The following is a 22529-nucleotide window of genomic DNA, read 5'->3' as shown; positions in this document are numbered from 1 at the left end:
AACCAAGAAAACACATCTAGGCTTCACAAGTAAACTGCTAGAAATAACACAACTGGAAATGTGATCATCTTAAGAATTTAAAGACAAAATAACTGTTACATAACTCAAGGTCATTCAGCCTTTTACAGAAGGTCTCTTGGTGAAGAGTGGTGTTGTCTGAGCCAGGAAGCTTAGCAGTTGTGATCTGAGGCATCTCGTGTGGTCGCTAGACTTGCGGGCATTCGTCTCGATGGAGAAGTGGACTTGGGGTCCATGTGATTGACTCTGGGGATGACCCCAGCTCTCCACTGGATGTCAGTGTTCCCCAGGAATGCAGCCACTGGAGCACTTATCTGGCAGTAAAAAAAAAAGGGGGGGGGGGAGGGAGTTAAAATTAAAGAACAAAGCAACCTTGACTCCTAAAGAAAGCAGTTTAGAAAGGAGTTTTGTGACTGTTCAAATCAGCCCTAATTATAACGCAAATCACAGCAGAAAGATTGTGTTTACAATAAAAGACATCTTATGTGACTTCCGGGCTTGCGTGCCAAAAAAAGTTGGTTTTAGTTTCAGAGAAAATAAATGAACATTCTTCACTCATCTCCCCACAGTCTTGATATTTTGATATGCTGCAGAATAAGTGACTCTGTTTTTGTCTCTGGCAGTTTTTCTTTAACAGCCACAAAAAAATATTTCTTCAAATTGGTGAGAGCATGAAAGTGTCACTACATGATTGATTGCTTGCTGGGTTTCAGCCTTTGATAATTAAGCTTAACACAATGTCTCCTCCTCACTAGAAAATGGTATTGTAGCAGATTCAAATGACACATGAAAAATTGAAATCAGAAAATAAAAACCTTTTAAAAACCAAATGCTCCCATCTGTTGCGCAGTGCAGAAAGGGACATAACTGTACCAAAAAAGGCACAAAGCATCTGAAAACAGGAGGAGGAGGAGGAGTGGTGAGTTCCTTCCCAGCCTCCACCTTCCAAGCTCATGGGTGCCTCCTTATGAATTTCTCATTCCTTAAAGATCTGCCTTAGTTTTAACACTAAGGTGGATTCATGAAAAAGGAATTTCAATGAAGATTTTGCTTCCCAACAGAGTGGCATTTGTAGCCCGTGTCTGGCCATAGCTTTATGGATTCTGGTTGAAAATATGTTGAGTGTGAAGATATAATAGTTCTAGATTTTTTTTTACTTGGAATGTGTCGATTTCCAAAAGGAAGTTGAGAAGGTGTTTCTGGCCCTGGCATGGGGTGTATTTTTGAGGGCCTGCTCCCCAATAATAATAATAAAAACATCCAGACCTCAAACTTGCATTTTTAGCTTAAATTTGTTAAGCAGTACTAGTGAGTCTCGAGTTTGTAGCAAAACTGAGGTCTCTTAGGCTGTAACTGGCTTAGCTCAGACTTCAAGGCTTAGGCTAGAGCATTTAGCCTAAAAAAACTAAGATGCAAACCTGTGTGAGCTCTGGGTGACCCGAGAGAATTGCAGGGGTGCTCTGCGGTTTTATGTCTTGGTGTTTTGAGCTGGAAGAAGTCTTGCTCTCTAAGCCTCGGAAGAAAATCAATTTTAAGGTTTGACTTTACAGAAACTTATGAAGACAAGTCACATATATCTCACTGGAAGTTTCACTTTGAAAACTTCAGGCCCGTGGTCTTTTTAACCTGATTTTGCTCAATTTAGACAGTCAACCCAAACTAAGGCTGTGTTCTTTTGCATTATAGACATGCTTGTAGCCAGGTCTGATTTCAGAATGGAGTTCTGGGTCTTGTGGACAAAATAGGTGAGACTGTATCTCTGATTAGCCTAAACTAGGCCAATTCTTTCTTCTCCTTTTGGTTGAAGGTTTGATTTTCCTCTCCTCCCCCCCCCCCCAAAAAAAAAAAAAAAACTAAACACTACCACCACCACCACCACAAAAGGTTATTTAACTTATGGTGGTAGCTAAGGATGCCAGCGCTGTCCAAGCTCTAAGCTCCTGTCTTCTCTTTAATGAATGCCTAAGAACTGTCATGTGGCATTGTGTGTGGGTTTTTTTTTTAATCTCCTATTTTAGATGTTGCTTTGTGTTTCCCTGCTTATACTGTGATAATATAGTGGGCCAGGACTAATGCTACTTCCAGTGCATCTCATGAACCTAGGTGACCAAAACTGCAAGTAAACGGGTTGCTGTGGTAGGTTAATTTTTCTCTAGGGAGTTAAAACAACTTGTGCACACGTGACCTACGATGAATTTTAGCAGAGGCCATGGTGCTAAAAGTAGGATCACACGACGCCCAGCAGAGCTGCGTTCTGTGCAGTCGCACCGAGCAGCTTTGAATCGCAGTAGGGAAGCATGAACCTTGTGGCACTCGGATAGGATGCAAAGTTATTTGATTTGCTTTTTTAGGCTCCTAGATTAAACTATCATCTGCAAGGCAACAAAAGAAGCAAGCAGCAGAAGAGATACTTTGTATAGTAAAGTAAGGGATTGCCTGACTGGCACTTGAGGCAACTTCTGCAAATTGCTAAAGTATTTTCTGAATTGGATACAGCTGGGGGAACTGTCTGGTACGCTGCTGAAAACGGAGCTCTGCTGTAGTGCCTGTATGCCTGTAGCCAAACATGCTGAGAATTCCTCCTCCCGGCTTCCAGAGGTGACAAATACCTGTAAAGCTTTGAACGTGCCAGACTGATCTCCCTTTAAGGGATATAAACCTAGTGAACTACACTATTTGCTAAATTCTGGCAAAAATGAAAGGACCAAGCCCATAGAGGAGTAAATTGCTGTAGCTCCACTGGCTGCGGGGATTCGTGCTGTCTGCTGAGAAACCAGCCCACAGAGAAATCGCTTCCACTTTCCATCAGTGGGAATTCGGCATCTGGGCTGCTAATTTTGTACGTGATTCTTTGCAAAATGTAATCTTTACCACTCATTCCTACTGTGTTTTCTCTTTCCCTGTGATGACCATACGGTGTTTTGTTTGCTCGCGCTGAGAACCCGCATGTTATCAGGTCTGCTAACTTTTTCCTTTTGAAAGAGATAACGGGGCAGGGGCATCAGAGCAGGGAGCAGGAGTGTTATCATGGATAAATACCCTATTTGCCTGTGCGCAGTTGGTTGCAGTTGGATCCTAAAGTCCAAGTTGCCTTCAGTAACCTTTACAATGTGACATTGAAATTTTGTTTAATTTTTACTGGAGTTTTATTTTATTTTTTCTTCCAAGAAAGATGCTCAAGTTGCTCCACACTGGGAGGTTTACTGAGCTTGTACAGCGCATACATGAATTGGAAACAAATAGGCTTCATTTCCTAAGGTCTTCTAGGACTGTTAATGGTTAAGCCTCGCTGAGGGATTGTGCTTTTTTCCTTTACCAGTTCTCTCCCCTTCATCCAGAAGAACAACCCTTTTACTTCATACAGTCACTAGGGGGGGGGAAACCAGTTACTTTGTAAGTGACCCTTGACTGTATTGGCTCTCGTGGCTGACCCTGGGTTAAAGGATACCGAGATAGCTCGAGCCTGCTTTTTGTCAGAGCTTGCATCCTGCAGGAACTCCTGGAGATGGCTTGGTGGGAATCCAGTGATAAAAGCTGGAGCTCGTTTCTCACTTACCGAAAGGAAAACAAAGCCGAGGAAAGAATGTTTCCTGCTACTCGCTGGCCAGTCGATAAGCTTAATTGGCTAGGCCTGCCTGCTGGACATCGATTGTACCTGCTAATAAAAGCGCTATTGATTGGCACTTTATTTAGCACTGGCTTGCATGGACTCTAGTTCCTGCTAGTGTTATTACTACATCAACCTTTTCCTGTTCCCTAGCTCTTTAGTGCTATAAATTATGTCAAATGCCGTCAGTGTTTTTGGTATCCTCAGACTTTTGGACGGTTTCCTTTATAAGTTTTTGGCCTCCTTGGTACACAGCGTGTCATCCCTAATATGTGTAAAAATGCTTAATAGGATGCAGGAAGATGGTAGCTGCTAAGCTGTTATTAAAAAATAGTATAACTGCTATGGCTACAGTTTATGTTTTAATTGGATCTCAGAAATCAAATAAACTGATATTCCTTGACATCTATTTAATGTGACTGTGGTTAGTGAGCAGCGGTGGCAGACTAATGGAGACAAATACCTCTCTGGAAACTTGCACTGTCCTCGTAACCTTGCTGTTGCTGGTAGAGGTCAGCGCGCAGGCTCCCGCCGGTGCCTGCGAGCCCCAGGCGAAGGGAAGGGGGGAACTGGATAAACAAACTTTGAAAGAAAGAGGAGGGAAAAAAAAAAGAAACCCTGCCCCAAACCATCACCAGATAAAGCAAATGTCACTTTTAGGTCGTGTCGAAGCGTGGCAGTCAGCTGCTTTGCTGCCAGTACTGCAGCTGTCCCTGAAGGTGGAAATTTAATTTAGATGGGGCAAATGGTTTTTTTTTTTCCCTTCCTTCCTTGAAAGCAGGGAGCAATGGTCCTGTTTCCATTGTAGGAGTAGATATGGGACCTTGTTAGGAAAAAGTGCTCCTCTTTATCCTGGGAAAGAGTTTGCAGGGGGCTGAAGCAGGTAACTGGTATCTCGGGACTGGTTTTTGTCCCTGGTCCACCACAGAAGGTCCTGTGCCCATGGGCAGATGGTGGAGTTGTCTCGGGTCCACCTCATACAATGAACGTACTGATGCAGTCTTTTTGGACAGATTCTCTTTGGGGTTGTTGCACATTGTGTTGAAGAGGTGGGCCTAGCACGCGAGGCCTTGTGGCGGCTGAGGTCTGCCCGTGCTCCTGGGACACGTTCCTCTCTGCTTTCTAAAGAAAATGTCTTGGAAACATCAACAAAAGTTCAGTAGAAAAGAGCAAGAATGACTGACCAATACTAGTATGTAGTCCTCTTTCCTGTATAATAGTCCTAAAATTAAACAGATAAAATGGACAGTTTTGATTAAATTGTGCATTAGTCTGGAAGAAGTTTGGTGTTCCTCCAAACTTCTCAGTCCGGTCTCAGTCTCTGTGGCTGGGTACATGTTGTTAATGTGGGTGTGGGGATTATTTAAGATCATTAGCACTGTTGAACTGTGAAGTTAGTATCTAATTTTTGAAGTAAAGCAAAACTTTAATTGAACTTGGCGTAGGTAACTGAGTGGAGGCTCTCCTTTATATGTATAAGGAGCTGCTATTAATTAAGCATTGGCACTGCAGGACCCCTTAGTTGCAAGGTAGGATTTTGCTCCTGCAACTAATTCTGAAAGGCGTAAAATACTTGTGTGGCGTTGATACTGCAAATCCCTGAGCCTGTGAGGGCTAGCGGGGGAAATCTGCCCGCGGGAGGCAGCCGCGGGGGCCGGATAACGGCGTGTACCACCCAGAGAAACGCTGACGCGACCGCCCGGGCTGGGGCTGAGCTCCCCACGAAGCCCAGCCAGCAGCACCAGCGCAGGAGCTGCGAGGTGCTGGGGTGTCCAAAACCTCGCCTTGTGCCCTTCAGAAAGGCGTAACAATAACTCACTTTTATGGATCTGAACAGTAATAAAGTACTTTCACTTTTTGTTTACTTTCCTATATGTTAACCAGCCATAGTTTCTTGCTTCTAATGTGGCAGGTCAGAGCTGCAATTTGCTCTTTTGGCAACTCTTCCCCAAGTAAGGAACTAACAGTATCAGGAGCCAACGTGTGTGCATAAATGCAGTAATTCTCAAACTGGAGCTGTCACTGCAGCTACGAAAGTTCAGCAGGCCCTATTCTTAGGGCTTGTTTTGGTAATACAGTAAGAAATTTTATTAGCAACTTTCCCAAACATCCTTTTTGAGAGACTGGTGTCTTTTGTTTTGCAGGATGGTGGAATGTGTTACTAGAAAATAGTTTTAAGGTGTTAAATATCTCTAACTCATTGCCTCTGGCATATTTGCTTTCTCCACTGTTTTAGTTTATTACGCTGACATTTAAATGTTGCTAAACATAGAGAATCATTGAAATTTATATGCAAGTATCCTGAGAGTCTTGGTGTGTTAAGATAAATAATGTGCATTTTGAGAGAGAGAAACAAAACCATGCCTTCTTGCATGCAGATCCTTTATCTTTGCACCTCTGTTCTTTCTGACACGAGCATCTGCAGTAACGTATGCTGTAGGAAATGCTCATAGCCAACCAAAGAATTAGAGTCAATAAAGAGAATAAGGTATTGTGAACTGCATTGCAAACTTGCTTCAATTACAGCCTCTGCTAAAATAATTGATAATTAAATATCTTTGCATTTTTTGCCCCCCATCAGATCATATTTCAGATTTAAAAAATTCCTTGCAGTCAATGAAATATTGGAGACAATGTAGCTTGTCTTCATATATGAAAGGCTATTTCTTTCAACTTATTTTTAAAGAACCTTTTTACTTAATGTGCTTTTTTCCCAGAAAACGTTTTAGATTTCAAAAAGCAAGACAAAAAACGAATCTACATGAGACATCCCTGAGAAAACACAGCATTTTTTCCCCCACCTCTAGAGTTTTAATGCAGAAAACACTAGTGCACGAGGATTATGACTGTAGCCGTGAAGGCCCAGGACAGGTTCGAGGTGGCCCATGGCTTGGGATCTTGCCCCGCTGATTAGGGAGAAAACGCACCATGGGCAAAGCTGCCGGAGCGGTGGGAGCCCGCGCGGCGTGGCGGGGGTGAGGCCGTGCCGGGGACGGGAAGCAGCTGTGGAAGCGCCATGGCGCCCGCGAGCGCTGTGGCTTGGAGCGGTCCAGCGCTCCGGCCGCCCCGCGCAGGGAGAGGGGGCGGCTCTGGGGAGCTGCTGCCTCCGTGCCCCGCAGCGGCTGATGCTGGCTTTAAAATAATCACTGTAAAATATGAGCATGCGACATGCCCAGCTATTTTACAGGATTGTTACTAGTGCTGAGAAATGCGACATCCCTGTCCCTTGCCCTTATTTGAGTGACGTCCCTGGGATACACCTAGGAAACGCTGCACAACTGAGAAGCAGTCGGTAACAGCTGAGAGCAAACTATTGACCAGGACCCCTAACAGGAGAGGTTAGGGAAACAGGGGCTGTACCAGCCTGTTCAGCAGCCTTTCAAACAAAAATCAAGACCGCGGAGTACTGACATAAGTAATCAGGTTGAAAACTGATGCGAGTTTTCTGCTGTTAATACTTTTTCCTCCTGTTTTTTCCACTCTGAACTTGGCTCCTGGTGGAAAGGCACAGCCCTTTAACCAGTGCAAGTTAAAAACAAGCAAGCTAATTCCAGAATTATTTTTTAAGAAGCTAAATGCAACTTTACAAGTTGCATTCGGATATACCAGGGTGTGTTTGACAGTGCTTCATACCTCACAGCGCTCCCAAGGCAAGCATTAATTGCCCCATAAAACACGCCCTGTCGTGTCTTGCGACTCAACATGTTACGTGTCTGTGCAAACTTGTTTTATAGCTTTAACAGCCCACTACTGCTTCTGAGAAATGTTTTCCTTTTAATGGGGGAAAGAAAAACAACATTTAAGTGTTATAACGGTGACAAGGAAGGAGAATGCTATAGAATTTCCCCTGGCCAGAAAAGCTGTCAAAGATTAAACACCTGTTATAAATGGGTGCACGTATATTATTTGTATAAAGGAGTCCTACAGCCAGAGAACAAATCCATCTTCTCTAATTTGAGGTGTTACCTGATAGCTGGGGCAAATGTTGCCTTAATTTGGGACAGAAGCAGGGCATGTGCAGCCGCAGCCCCAGTGCAGCAGTGCCCTGATGAAGCTGTGCTTGATGCTCTTGAGATGCCAGAGACTTTGTCGCCTTGTTGCATGGACATGCCACTTGCTGCAGGTATGACCATTATTCATCTTAGATGTTTCCACAGTAATTCTAGCAGTTGAAAGCAACAGAGATCTGACTATTGAGAATTTTAATTGTGCTTTCCGAGACTCCTAGTTCCCACTCCCGTGTCCCCAGGAACGTCAGAGAACAAGCCAGCAGGCAAATCAGGGTTTTACACAGGCAAGTAGCTTTGCTGAAGTCAAGTAGGACTATTTCCAATGTCTAACTGCAAGCATATGGCTGAGTTTGTGGGATCAGAGTCCAAATAAAGAAGTTATCCCCAAGCATGTATAGATACTAATAGGCATTTGTACTTGGGAGGGTGTCAATACACCCTAGCGCTTAGTTTAGATGCCTGCAAGTCTCCCTCTATACCGAATGGGAAGGGAAGCTTTTACCATTCACCAAAAAAAAAAACCAAAAAAAATCCACTGAGGTAATTTTTTTTAAATCTTCTGTCCCCTTCAGTTCTAGTAATTTCCTGTGTTTGGTCTGAATTTATCTGGGTCTTCTTCAGATCCCAGACTTATCTCTGCTTTGGACATAACCCAATCTCCTCTTCTTTCTTTTCATATTGCCTACTATCCATTCCTGTGAGAGTTAATAAAATGACTTCTGGGCTTAATCCTTACAGTCAGGGCCAGTTTTGTTCTTGTCCCCATGGCTGTGTGGTTGTTGTCTGGCCTGTGGTTGTGAGCAGACTTGTAGCTGCGCAGTGATCAGGGGCTTGGAACTTGCCGCTGCTCTTGAAAAGATATTTTTAGCCAGTTTCCCCCTGAGCCAGAAGTAGTTAATTCTGAATTTAGTACCTGCTGCGCTGTGAGCTATTACCTCTGTGATATGGGAGCGTTTTATAGCTGCTTCTCACTCCCTACCACTGGCAGAATGACTTCACGATGTGTATGGATGTTGAAGATTCAGACCTCAGATTTGTCAATGTTTTGCCAAGTGTCTAGCATAGGCACCCAGTTAAACCGTGATTTAGTTTTTCTTGGTTTGTGCTTTCCTAAATCTGGATGATTTTTCTGCTTTTAGCTCAAAAGTGAGGAAAGATCCAAAGATACACAAGTGACAAATCTCTGGCAAGGGGATCCAGCTGAAGTTTACTCATTAGAAAACAGCAAAAATATCATTTTCTCTGCCAAAGCTAAACTGAACTTCTTACTGAGCTTTGGGCCCAAACATTCCTGTAGCTACATATGCTTATAATATAAACACTTTCTGTGTATAATTAATATATAGTATTTGCAGGCACTGCTGCTACATGGTAGTTGAGTGGGAAATTGTTTTTATTTGCAAGTAATGTAATGTGAAATGAAAGGATACTCTGAATTTATGAATAAGCAAATCTCTGCATTTCTGTTAAAAGAGTTAATTCCATTATGTATAACTAGTTTTTAGTTTACAGTTGTAAAACCAGGGGAAGTTAGAACCTTATTCATAAATAAATGTTTTCAAGATTTATGAAGCATTCCCTTTGTGTGCTCTTCAGGACAAACGAGGAACATGCTATTCCCCCCCCCCATGTAAATTATCCCTGGTGAAATCCATTTTTGTGATTTATCAGTCCGCTCTACCCTCACTTGCAGGCTAATGTATCTGAGAGCCACAGTGCGTAACACGGAGCCCCTTAAATCAAGGGAAAATAAGGAGGTTTGTTAAAGTAGATTAAGACCAAGTTGAGGGGGGCAGTTCTGCAAACCACCGTTCACGTCGGCGGTTTTGCCGCTTCCGACGGTTCACGTTAGCGCAAGGGCTGGCTGCGGGGAGCGCTGCGCTGCTGGGGGGCCTGGGCCGAGGAGCAGCCCCAGCCCGTTGCTGCCTGGGCTGAGGCATGCAGTCCTCGAATTCGGAGTGTAAAGCCAGAGTGGGGGAGACTCGCCAGGTGTGAGGTGATGCAAAAAAAACCTTGCCAGGACAGACGCGAGCAGGTAGCCTTGGCTTGGAGCGAGCCGCGCGGGGCAGAAGTGTGGAGCTCGCTGCTGCTGTGGGGCCGAGCACGAGGCTGAGGAACACCAAGGGCTCCCACGGAGCTAGCGAGGGACCCGTGTCCGTGAAGCACCGGCGCTGCAACCCCTTTGCAACTATTTTGTTGCAAAACGGGCCAAACTAAGCTTTTGTGGGAGCATCAGGAGTCACTAGCATTAAAAACTGGGCCTAAGGTAGAGATACATCTTTAATCTTTGTGCTTCCTGTCAGCGGAAAAAACTACAAAGCTGGGCTGAGAGGAAAGTAAGTGGCTCAAATTATGTTTTTCTTGCGTGAATTTATACAGGAGCAAAACTGATGATTTTTCTATAGGTGTCCAAACAAAGAATAGGCATGTTCTGGTAAGCGAGGTGTAACACGATGGCTTTAAATTCCCAGGGGTGTGTCGATTTGGTACTATGCGCTAGCCATGGGAGCTCCATTTGTTACTTAGGCATGCAACTGTAATGCAGTTCATCCAGAAAAAGCGTCAAAATGAGGTTAAAGCATTGGCCAAACCTGCAACAACCCAACGAGAAATTCCATTAAAACAGTAAAATGACTTTGCTCAGTTTGGTGTTTGCCTTTAGACTGTGGTTGTGTTTGAAGATACCTGAAGTAAGTAGATGCTTTTCTACAGAAATATAACTTTTTATCTCTGAAATGCTTCTTGCAAATGATAGCAATGTAATTTGCCTGGTAAATCACTGGAATTTAAGTAGTCTATGTTCATCATAGTCGAGGGCAGTGCTCAAGGCTGCAGTGTGCTAGGTGCTGTTCACATTTAGAGCTAGAAATGGTCTTTGACTAGACAGTAGGGTCTAAATCTGCTCCTTCTTGCCCAGCATTTGAAATAGCGTGCTGACGGCTGATGTCTCGTAGCACCGGTTTGCCTCAGCTGTGCTTCAGGAGTAGGACTGAGAGAAAGCGGTGATTTGTGGGGGTTTGTCCTGAAGGAGAGGAGTGGGTATATTTGGAGTTGGTCGCTGCACCCCTCCTTGGAAGCGTGGCTTATCGTTGCGACGGGCTTTGAGACAGGCTGAGCTGCAGCGTTGCAGGCAAGGTCTCGGCTCGCCGGCGGTGCGGTCGGGCAGGACCTCTCCTGCGGTGCGGCCGGCTGCAGGTTCCTGCACTGCTGGCGCCCGCCGCTGCACTGGCGGGGACGCGGGGCTGCTGCAGTGGCAGGGCCCGGGGGCGGCTTTGTGCACAAAACTCGCATCTGCGACTGAACCAGGGGTTATAAAATACTTCTGTGGCGTTAATTAAAAAAAATGGATTCTTGAGTGTGGTTGGTGATAGGAATAAGCAAGCAAGAAAGAAGCGCTGCGCTACCGAATTTGTTTGCTGGGGAGCAGGAAGCGACTGGCGAACGGCTGCACCCGGGCTCGCGGGGGACAGCGCTCGCCCCCGGCCTGCGCGAGGCCCCGCGGCGCCCAAACCGCTGCTGCGCTCTGCCCCTACGGACTGAGCAAGTGTCCCGCCCGCAGCACCGGTCAATGCCGAGGCGTAAATCAGCGAGCGATGTTTTTACTCTGTGCTTAACGTTGCTGCCTCCGAGTTGTGCGCCTCCGTTTCTGAAACAGCGGACGGGAGGCTGGAAATCATTTTGGGCCTGACAAAAAAGTGTGGCCTTTCCGAAAGCACTTGCGCCCTGGGTAATTGGCTGCAGCACCTGACGGCACCGCTGTGGCCTCATTGAAGCCGTGTCTCGGCGGTGCCACCATAAACCACGCTTTGCAGGGTTCATAACCAGGGCAAATTTGGGGGGGGAGGAGGGTGCCAAGTTTTTAAGGCTGCAATATGATATGTAAAGTCTCAGTAACTGGATCATTTTGAAAACATCTCTTTAAATAAATCAAGTCGCATGTAGGAAAATGTTTAGCTGTGAGAGGTGTTTGGCTGGAGCTCTGAACCCAGCCAAAGTTGGGACAGCTTGAGATTTGAGCCAAATTCATGAATATCAGCCCATGTTCATGAATATTTAAGGGACAGGAGCTAATATAAATCACGTGGCGCTCTGCTCTCGGCTCTTTATAGCGGCTTCCAAATTGTTGCCCAAAGCATCGATGCCTCTACTGTGGAAATACCGCGTATCCCAAGTCTCGTATTATCGTGTCATGTACCTCGCTCACCTAAATATCCCGCTTGGGCTCTTCGGTATTACACAGCCTATGATTACTCTGAGAAAACGTTTTTGGTATCGATTCATCGATGCGGGATGTGGTTCAGGCAAAGTTAAGTCTTGGGTTTGGCCCCTGCTGATACATGGGTCAACATTTCTGTGCATCTCTGCTACGGTTCAGTAATGTCCCTGTGGACGAAGGCCAGCTTGTACCCTAAAAAGTGAATCTCTTCTGTTACTGATGCTGTTAAAGGGGTTTGTCTTCCTTTGAATAACCACAAAATACTACTTTTTTCTGAAATTTTGCATGGTAAATAGATGCGACAGTGCTCAGTATCTGAAAATGAGCAAGCACACTGGAATAGCCAAGGTGCTCGCAGACCCCAGCCGCCGGGGTAGCTTGCCAGCCACCGCTGCGTTCGCATTCAGCGGCATGTTCACCTGCTGCTCTGGCTCTCCAGGGGATTTCAATTTGACACCAGCAATTATTGAGGAATAATTTTTTTCATTGGGAAGAAAAATACAGTGTAGCCAATTTCAGTGATGGCACAAGTGATCCAACGATTTAAATACAAATAAAAATTGAAATGTTTTCACAGGATTGAATTGGAGTGGTTTGTGTTGTCCCCCCCCAGCTCACTAAGTTAAGAAGTAATTAAAAAGGAGAGGAAAAACCTACAGAAGTGAGGCTATCGGTATTGGCGAGGGTTAAAAAATAAAAATGCTGTGTCAGTTCCTGTCCTTGGAGAGCCTGCCGAACCCTGAGGCACCGCATCCACAATCATCTCGGGCGAGTAAATAACAAAAAGAGAAAAATATCTTAGGCCGTTGCCTGGAGAGGGGCTTAAAAATATTAAGAAAGAAGACAAGAACAATAAACAGTCCTTGCAGCTTTCCCCGGAGCAGGAAGCCTGTCAGGAATAGCTTTTTAAAAAACGGGGGAGCGTGTGGACATGGAGGCGCTTGGCCGTGGTGGTGTCGCAGTGGCACACATCAAAGCATACCTTCTATGTGTAAATTTGCCTGACACGTTTTTAAAGTCTCCGTGGGGTATTTGCTGCTGCTATCAGTTAAACCTGAGAACCCTAATTATATTACACTTGAAATTTGATGGCCTGTTTTATGCAGGAGGTCAGCCCAGACTGTAACGGTCCCTGCTGTCCTTCCTCCTTGTGAATGTAAGGAGTGAAGGGTCTCATCCTGCACACGGTCGGGCATCTGAGCATGTTAGCATACAGTAGGTGACTTCAGTAATGTTAACCACAGGCATCAGTAAAGGTATATCTCTAAATATTTGGAAATTCAAACCCCAAGTAGCTATCACCAATTTTTTTTAAACTGAAATATTTACTTCTCAGATATAAAGCTACAGCATTTTTACATGTGTTTCATGTAAGGGATGGTTTTAAGTTGCTCTTTGATTCTGCTGATCATGTCAGGTCAGGTGTGTGCTGCTAATGCAGCACGAGGCTGTGCAAGGAAGGTGTCTGTGGGATCGTGAGCAGCTTTCCTTGTGCTGCAGCTTGGGTCGCTGGCTCTGATCCTTGTTTTACAGCACTTCAGCAAAGGCGCTCGTACTTTGTCATCTCACGCTGTTCTATCTACAACTTCCAGCAGTTACCAAGGTGTTTTTCTTGTTTTTTTGACAGTAGCTCATATGTTGTGCTCCTAATCCTCTGCTGCTCCGATCCCAGTAAAGTACAAGATTTGGGTTAGTAGGGATGTTTCAGTTGTGTCTTGGGTTGGCTCCATAAGGGAGCTGATGTTATTTTAGCTTTCTCTGTCACCTTAGGATGTCACTAATGATGAGGAGAATTTAAGATGTACCTTCCCCTTGATGCCTCATCTAGCTTATTAACAACTTTGATACCTCAGTGTCCAAAAATAATGTCAAAGAACAATCTTCTTAAAAGCCTATTGTGGGAGGTCTAAAGAAAACACAAACTCACAGTAATACAGAAAAACTGAGTAAAATATTTTCTTTTCTGTTTCAATTTAATATGCAGTCAGGACTGAACTCCTAATTTAATAATTTTCATGTTTATAAGCATATGAACTGAAGAGCTGCTGGTCCTCTTGTGAAGATTAATTTTTGGATGTAAACACTAATGTTTACTCCAACTTGTTTTTTTCTTGATAGTTGAATGTATTTCAGCCTTTTCTGAATAAATTTCTTAATTGTGGGTAGATAGAGTCACTTTGCATTGTAATTCCTGTCTGGTCTCATGAGCTAAGCAGAGTGATTGGATATTGGTTCTCCACTGACAGCCTAAATGATACAGTAATTGGTACCAAAGATATGATCTACCTGGCACCACCACTTCTCTAGCACAATCGGTAGATCAAGGCCTCGGCTTGTTCTTAGCAAACAGTGTGCTGGTACTGGGGAGTGCCCTGCCAGACCAGGGAGCAATCGCTGCTGTGGGAAGGATTTAGGAAAAGTTGTCTTTTTTGGCAAGGTAAATGTATGACCCTGGATATCCTACCTAACTTATACCTGGGCGATGAGCACCTATTGGCCCGTGCAATGAAGCTGCTGTGCTTTGAACACTGGAAACCCCTTGGGGGTCTGGAATTCCAAACCCAGCAGGAATCGGAGTGTTTCCGTTCCCGTGGCCAAACTGGGACTTCTCCAAAGAGGAGCCTGATGTGAGAAGGATGTGTGTTAAGATCACTAGAAGTCAGCCCATGAGTAGCTATTAGGTTGGAAACCCCAAAATATGGACAGGGAAGACTGCTACCTCTTTCTGAAAAGTTACATTCAGTGCCTGAAGTAGCTTTAAAGATAAAAATGAGGGAAACATCCTCATTAAAAATAACTACAGAAAAAGAAATAACCTGGGACCGTTCATATCCTTTCAGATAGGAAGGTAGTGTTCAAATTTGGAATTTGCAGCATGGAAATGCAGATGTTTCATGTTCTGAAAAGTCACTTAAAAAGCAATCATCCATTTTAAAATCCCTTTTTCAAACAGACAAACTCTCCAAGGACAGGGGAAATTCTTCAGTAACCAGCATGTTCACATTGTGTTTTATATACAAGAGGGACAACTTGACCATATAATTTCAGATGGAACCAGCAGATTTCCTGCTGTTTTTCTTTCCAGACCTGTTATTCCTGTTGTTAAAGTTGTTCTTGAGCTTGAGACTGAATATGACTATGAAAAACCAAAAGTATCCTCTAAAGGAGAGCAATATCATCAGTAGAATAATACCCCAGTAACGGCACAAAAATGTTAAATTCTGTGTTAATTACAGATATGTACGGAGGATATCTAGCGTGTTGTGAAGTCCAATAATCCTTGACATTTGAGTTTAAAATGACGTGTGGTTCGTAGGTGGAAAGGAGGCTGTACAAAGCGCTTAATCTGTATTCCACTTGCTCATAAAGCCGCGAGGGATGACTGGGTGCACTGTGCTGCTGGTGGTTTATGGTTGCTTGCGCAGCACCCGTTGGGAAGCAGCGGCAGGAGCCGGGAGGAGCGGAGGCGCTGCCCAGGTGCCCCGAAAGCCGCGTGCGTGCTGGTGGCGCCCCAGGGTTGGCGGGCGCCTGCGCTTCCCGGGACGTGGCAGGGCTCCCCGGCGCCGGCTCGCTGCTGCGGGTGAAGCCTGCAGAATTTGCGATGGGATGACAAAAGCTCCTTTGGCTTTCATGTAACGCCGCACCTTCTGAATTTTTTAAAGATTGAGTCCTTGCTGCTTTAGATGTGGCTGGTTTTACGTTTAATGAGGTGCTGCTAATTCTCAGTTTAGTCTATTTATTCTTCGTTATGAGGAGCAGAAGCAGCTGCTAATTCCCCTCCAGACTGTTCACGTAGGGTACCTGCACCCACCCACATACCCTCATAAATCGTTTCCTGAACTAAAACGAGCTCTTGCTATTCATTTACTTGCTTTTGGCAGATTTAAGTGGGAATATAAATCTGCATCCGCTTTTTGATTCACAAATGCGTTTTATTCCATAAAGAATTCATGTGGGCACGTATGAAAACGGCACCTCTGTTTCTGCTAAGTTATAGTCTTTCCCTCCTGTCAGATTGTTTCTCCCCCCTGCCCCCATTTGCTTGCTCCAGTATTGCTAAATAACGGGAGTTTTAGTGCTGCCAGAACAGCATATTCACCAGCAATTCTGGATTCTGACATCCCAAAGCCCTAGAGTCATATTTCAGGCCTGGATGGCACTTAAAGGCCCATAATCTTTTGCTGAATGGGTTTTGCAATACGCAAGCTGAGGCAAATTATTCAGTTTAAGGACCCGAGGTGCTGCGGGAATTCGGGGCTGGAGCGCGTGGCACATGCCGTTGCTTTTAATTATTTATTTATAAAAATGTTTGCGTAGGAAAACCTGCAGGGATGGACCATTTCACATGCCGTTAGCTCCTGGCGCTGAGGTCTCGGGAAGGAAGCCCCAGCCAGCCTTGGCGTTCAAGCGCGGCGTGGAAAACTTGCTGGGGAAAAAATGCTTGTGCCAAAGCGGTGCCGAAGCCTGCAAGAGGGCTGAGTTTTGGGGGTTAGGGCAAAGGCAGAGACATGGGAAGGTCCTTGAGGGTGAGTTTTTAAGGTCAGGGAGAATGGGATTTATCAACAATAAAAAAATGCGATCTGCAGGCCTTGACGATAATGAGGCTTTGATTTGTTTGACATGGAAAATGTTTATTGAGGAAGATGAATGTCTGTGGGCTGGCGAATTTCTGGCTGTTTTCCCTGTGTGACTTGGGGAAAGCTTTCTCTGATGTGATTAAAAAGAAAAAGATTTAGTAGGGTGAACTGAAACTCCCTGTCCCCACCAAAAAAAGCTTGCCAGGATATATCTGAGTAGAGCAAATAATTTTTATTATAGCTAATAAAAGATTCCCAGAGGTGCTCAAGTAAGTATGTTTAAGGATTCCCCCTGGGCTGAGTCTGTGATACAACATGACACATGAATACATATGGTAGCATTGCCTTCTCCTAGATAAGACGTAAAATAAGACTTGACTACATCAGGACAGAAAATTTTTTAAATCTTGGTTTAAAAAAAAAGGAAAAATGTATTATTTAATATTATAAATATATAAAATATATCAAACACATTAAATCTATATTGAATATATATAGTCTTTATTTCCTGCTATTTTTAGAACTTAGTCTGGTTCTATGGTTCTACTGGTATTTTTATTTTGATGATTTCCCCCCTAATTGTTTTATGTCATCCTCTTCCCATCCCCTGTAATGTTCATGGAGCGTTACACCAGGGTTAACACGGGGGCTGTCACACCAGGATCCCCTCCCTGGGTAAATGTTTAGGGTCGTGCTTACAGGTGGTGCGCTTCTGTTAGGAATTCAGTCCTAAATATCCTTATGGTTTCAGCTGGATGCAGTAATATCTCTTATTTCCGCTTCTAGTAGAGTTTGATGCCGTAAAGAACCACGGCACCAGAAGCAAAATATGGGAGTACTTCAGAGGCAGGTTTGTAGTGTGGCATCTTTCAAAACAAAATGCATGATCAAAATTGGGTTTCCAACAGGTAACCAAAGACTAATACAATACGTGGAAATACACATGCCAGATATTGTAGAGTTGGGGGGTGACCATCCTTCTTTCCCTGTGTGTTCTTGCTTACCTAGCAGTGACTTAGCCAGGAGATGCAGGAAGAGATTTGAAGGCTAAGTTTTGGCCCTTAGCTGAGATTCTTTTTGCATTTATAAAAGACATTTTGGAGAAAATACTCATCTGTAATATACGCAAGAGCAGATGGGATTATGCAGTGAACATACAGGTTTAAATATAAGGACCAGCTGTACAGTTAGGATTTTAATTGTGGAGCCATGCTGTTTTGCACCAACCCAGAATCGGGTGCAAAATTCAAATCCCTTCAGCATGCAAGCTTTGCAGCTCAGTAATACTACTCAATCACATTACACCCATTTCATACATTTAGTTTTCTGCTTTCCAGGAATTACTTAAAATTACAGGAGAAATCGTCCTTTCCAGCCTTACCGCTGCTCTCAGGAGCCGTGCTGGTGTTGCTGCCTGTGCACGCTGCATCCCCGCTCGGAGCTGGCTCCTTGGCACGCTCTGCTGCTGCTTTTTGGCAATGCCACCGTAGTTTAACTTCAGCAACCTGAAGGACCAGTTCTGCCAACAGTTTAAAGTCACAGCTCTTATTGAACATGAAGTGTTTAAACTAGTATGGCTTTCTACCCCCTGGTAAGAAAGTGTTGGCAGCTTTCACCTTGGAGCTCTGATCATCTACTTTTTTTTCCTGTTTTCCCTCCCAAACTTTGTGCACGCTAGGCTGGAGATGCGTGACAGGGCTCCTCGGAGCCCTTTCTGTGCCCCGTGATGGGGCGGTTGTTTGGAAAGTTAGTTTGTCACATCGCGCTGTTTTGTGTAACCTGTCTCTGTAGCAGCTTTCTGGCGGTCTGGAACGGTTTAGATGGGGCAACCGAAATTAAGATGTTGCTGTCAAAAAGCCTCTTTTTTTAAGTTGACTTTGCTTATTTGTATTAAAAGTACATGTCTTTTGCAATTCTCCTGGCTGAATTCAATATTTAATGAAAAAGCTAGTGGTACTAGTCAGCATCAATTGAGCTCGTACTGTTCTACGCTCTGGTGGTACCTGTGTTGGAGTGCACAGCTCTGCTGCTGCTGTCTCAGCTGAGACTGATGTCCCAGACTGCTGTTCCTCGCAAGCAACAGGCTTGGGCTCGTGCCCTTCGGTCAATCTCTGTCCATTCGGGAGGCTGAGTCAAGCTTCCTCCAGAAAGCATCAGTCAGAGGAAGGCAACCCCAGTCTCAGAGGATCTCCGAGCAGCTTGTCCGTGTTACAGACAAGCACGGTGGCTGTCCGTTGTGTCCCAGACGTGGTGCCAGCCAGGAGCAAGGTGGGCAGGAGCAAAAATGATAAAATAGTCAGGGCACCTATTCTCTTAGGCCAGTCTGGTTGCCAGGGGCTTGAGTGGGTGCTTGAGGTCTCAGCCTTTCATTTCATGGGTCTCCTTGCAAAGGCTGCAATCTGCTTGTGACTGGTATCTTCATCAAGTTGCAAGACTGAAGAAGTTAGCCAGAGCCCTGATTATCTGGGCCCATGATTTTTCTTGAGTTAGCTGCCTTAAAGCATATCTTATTGCCAAGTGCTTCACAGCGCTCAGATGTAATTCACTGTTGCTGTATACATGTGTCGCAGCATCCAACTGCTCTTCTTTGTCCTTTGGAACAGGCGGTACTGGGATATGAATTTAGATATGCAAGTGTTACTCTTGTGGGTTGTGTTGTCTACATTAAAAAAAAAAGTGTGTATATTATTAGACACATTATTCTTGGTATTTTGGCATGGACTGCTGCCTCCAGAAATATTTTGTAGGATTTATATAATTTTACACTGCTAAGCTATATTATATTTCCTGTATTTGCATTGGCCTAAATGGATTGAATTTAGCTAAAATCTTGGATTTTGTTCAGTTTTCTGGTGGAAACTTATTTTTACTGTACAGCCAGATACATCCAAAGTCTTGAGAAATAGAGGGTGTGGAGTGAGAATCAGTTGCTTGTTTGCCTAGAGTTTCCCAAAAAGAATGTTGTGTTACTGTGTTAAGCTTTGGAAGAGCTTAGTCCCAAAGTGATAAAATTACTGAAGCTGAATATTGCATGTGCTTTAAGGAAGAAATTTTGAATAACTTAGGTTAGAAGTTCCTGAGAATCTCTTAGATGTTTGCCATTTGTGTGAAATTCCCAAAGCAGGGTGAATTCAATGGCTTGTGGCTTAAAGGCATGTGATGATGAGATTCTGGCACCTGTGGCTGCAAAACCCAGTTAGACCGTGGTGTCGCTGGAGCCCAGGGAGATGTGAAGACTCACTGGTTGCTGTGTGTTTCAGAAACTCGATGGATATGTTTGCTCTATGTTTCAGAGAGACATTCAAACTTCGCTGAAATTAGTGGGGAGGCTCCTTTAAGCTCCTTAGAATTTGGAGCACCTCTCAGTCTGAGGCCCTCAATACGTTTGAGAGTCTGAGCCTTGGTGCCTGCCTTGATAAAGGAAATGTTAGAGTTGGAGAAATAAAGCATACTAGAAAAATCCCTATTTTTTTCCTTTAAAAAGAGAAAATTAAAGTGGAGAAAGACCCAGATACCCCCAAATTTAGTGATGCTGTAGGTGATCTTCATAAGCAAAACAGGATTTAGGTTCCTTCCTGAGAGGGTAAAGTGCCCACCTTGATAATCTGAGAGCACTTGTCTTCCTTGTTAGGACCTATCTGGAAAAAGTCACTGTGTCCAATTATACAGAGCTCATTAGATCCACTAAATCTGACTGATTAAGACTTTTTGTTTTCTGGAGATAACCACTTGGAAGGGATTTATTCTGTTCTTCTGTATGAGGCCAAGCTGCATGTTTATCCTAGCTTGGTTTTCACTAGTAGTGAAGTTCTAAGGAATCACTTCCTTCCAATTTGATGCATCCCAATTACTTATGAACTGTTTCTCAAGATGCAGTGTAAGTTGATTAGATGGAGGAAGATCTGATCACTGTACAAAAAATAACTTTCTTTAGGGCTTTATCTTAGAAGAATGTCATTGCTGTTCATTCCTAAAACATGGTCATGTCAGCAGTGCTGAGAGCATCTCCAGTAACATTGGGAGGGCTGGTCATGGGTATTCAGTGAGGTCTAAAGTGTCCAAATTGAAACTGCAAAAGTCTGGGAAATACTAATGTGGTTGTTCCAGGATTATTAATGTAGTAGACCACAGTGAAGGTTTGTGCAGCCAATTTCTAAGGTTTTTGGTTCAAATTGAGGGTAACGGTATGAAAGATGCCTTACTTGCTTCATTTTTAGAAAACCAAAAAAAACCCCATTATTAAAAGAAACAGTAAAAAGTTTTATGTCTAACCCCTTGGTTGATACCAAGTCTCCTTCCACTGGAAGATACTGGAGTTTTTACTGAACGTGTTGAAATCCATTCTTTAATCTCTTGCATGTTCCTGATTCAGTTTTTTGTGTTTTGGTCAATCTTCTACAGAATGCATCTATTATGTAATTTTAAGTGTAATAACTAAATGACTAACTAATGCTGATATATAGTGTTTTTAGGGTCAGTTTAATTCAATATAAGAATTTCATATCGGTGTTTGACTGACTTGGTCCTGATGTTGAAGAGGTCTTTTCCATTGTTAATATTTTGGCGAAAAAAGGGCAAAAGAAATATGGAGATTATCATGAGAGCAAAGCTCAGGTGGACTATGATGTCTTTGCAAGACAGATGTAAAGAAGTATTGAATCTGAACCTCCATCTCTTTGCGTGCAAATCTTTACCCCCTGTAATATGGAGATCATGCACTTTGCATTCCATGTTCTCTTTGGGTGGTTGGTAGTAGAATAATGAATTATATAAAAGGTAGTTACCCTTTATTAGGTATAACAAATGAGATCTAGTCTGCCTTTAGCATTGTAGACTTGATTTTATCTGCTAAGGGAAAGGATGGGCTTTGGTTTTGTTTTGGATTTTGTTTTTTTCAAATAGGTGGCTCAGGTTTTCCACTCAGTGTAAGTTTTATTCCAAGGAAGCTGAATCTTATCAGATACATACTTTAGTGTGGGTGGAAATTTTATTCATGAAGAATGAGTCTGCACAGCTGAGAGACTAGATTAGTCATCACCAAAATATACCTGTTCAGTATTGGGGAGTCAACTGTCCTATAACCCAGATATTTTGAGAGAAGGTGTTTTACTGAAGTGGGCAAGGCTACCTGCCATTTTTTTTATGCAAGTCAAGGGAAATATGAAAGATTTTGTTAAAAGGAAGATATTACATACATGTTCTGTTGTGCTTTCTTGCTCTATAATAATCTTTTAATATTAAAGATTGATGTGAAAGAAAGATATGTTATTAAGGTCCGCACCATGGCATGAGGTTGACCATCAGCTGGTGATGAATTTATTAACAAGTATGTCTTGTTTATGTCCTCACATGGCAGCTTACCAGGGCTAGTAAGAATGGAACAGAAGGTGTTTGCCATCATAGTTTCAAAGGCATCCACGTGAAGCACCATAAAAATTAGCTTCAGCCATTAAATTAAAAAAAAAAAAAAATAAAATGCAAATGTAACTTTTCAGACCTATTTGCAGCAAGGCACTGAAGTATCTTCCCAAGTGCATGGCTTGGAATTCTCGTGTGATTATTATAGCAAAGAAGGGTGAAAATAAAAGAAAACAGAATAGTAGGAAGTTTTTTTTGCATGTATTATTCCAGGTTTTTTTGGTCTTCCCGTCACGTGTCATTATATGAATAAATCACTGAAATTCTTATGGTCTCGGTTTCTCAGTTAGTGACATAAATATGATTATAAATTAACATGGCCATCTGAAATGTGAAGAAATATTTATTTACAGAAGATGGTAATCTACAATTGCGAAGTTCAGCATAAATTTGTTTTTATAGTTGGTCTCAAATATAATTCCGTATATTGGAGTCACCGTATCCTCTGGAATATTCTGCATTATTAAGTGACATTTTATTAAACACTCTATGATGAAGCTGAAAATGGTAATTTGAAATACCTTAGTTACAGAAATTGAACTTAAAATGCATGCATGTCTGTCTTTGCTTGTGCATATGTGTGTGAGAGAGAATGAGCCATCAAAAAAGGAAAGCAAATGACTTTATGAACTACATCATCTTTCAATGAATAGCAATTTAAATACAGGACCTTTTTAGGGGCT

This window comes from Apteryx mantelli, chromosome 10 (assembly GCF_036417845.1).
Source record: "Apteryx mantelli isolate bAptMan1 chromosome 10, bAptMan1.hap1, whole genome shotgun sequence".
NCBI classification, from domain to species: Eukaryota; Metazoa; Chordata; class Aves; order Apterygiformes; family Apterygidae; genus Apteryx; species Apteryx mantelli.
This window is presented reverse-complemented; position numbering follows the sequence as displayed.